This window comes from Diabrotica undecimpunctata, chromosome 1 (assembly GCF_040954645.1).
Source record: "Diabrotica undecimpunctata isolate CICGRU chromosome 1, icDiaUnde3, whole genome shotgun sequence".
NCBI classification, from domain to species: Eukaryota; Metazoa; Arthropoda; class Insecta; order Coleoptera; family Chrysomelidae; genus Diabrotica; species Diabrotica undecimpunctata.
The window spans coordinates 152,210,758-152,211,712 of NC_092803.1; positions in this window are offsets into that span (position 1 = coordinate 152,210,758).

A 955-nucleotide genomic window follows, 5' to 3' on the forward strand; every position below is an offset into this window, starting at 1 on the left:
AGTTCTCCTGGATCTTCTAGTTGTTCTCCGATGTTTTTTATTCTATTGTTAAATTCTTTTTTAATGTTATGTTTTATGTTTATATCGTCAAAGTTAAGTACATTGTCGCTTAATTCGTTTTAACCTTTGTTTAATATCTACTACAAGTGGTTGATGATCAGATCCAATATCTGCCCCAGGAAATGTAGTGACTTTTTTGGCGGCATTTCGGAAACACTCATTTACAAGTATATAGTCTATTTGATTTCTTGCGGACTCAGGGTTATTGCCATCATCAAATGGGGCCTTCCAAGTATACAGTCGTCGCTTGGGTAGTTTATACCAGGTGTTTGCAATGATCATATCGTTTTCTTTACAAAATTCATACAATCTCTGTCCTCAATCGTTAGATTGTCGTAGACCATAAGGACCTACAGTCTGACCTCGTCGACCTTCCCCAATTTTTGCATTGAAGTCACCTATAATATACAAAATTTTTATTTTACTACTTTCTAGTAGGCGAGTAAATTACCTTTTATTTTTATTAAATAGTTTGTACTTTTTTTATTATTCAATTTAGTATTAGGGTAATTATATTAGTTGACAGGGTTATTGTTTTCTTTTCTTAGTCAGGTACTCTACAAACTGTAGATAATAGGTAAAGGGTAATATAGGTTAAATTAATTATAAATTGTGTATTTTCTATAGCAAAGTAGGTATTAAATTGGGTTGTACACAATATCTGTTTTATTAGTTTCACTGTTTTTCCTTCTTATTTTCATAAAATAATTAAAGCATCCATTACAGCACTAGAATATACTTTGGGAAATAACATTGATACTTTCCTGGTGCCCACAATTTTCTTTTTAGTTTGTTCTTTATTTCAACACTCTTTCCTGGTTCAATCATCCTTAATTATATCAATTGGTCATATTCATTTCCAGGTAACTGTCTTTTAAGGGCATGCAAATTGGCC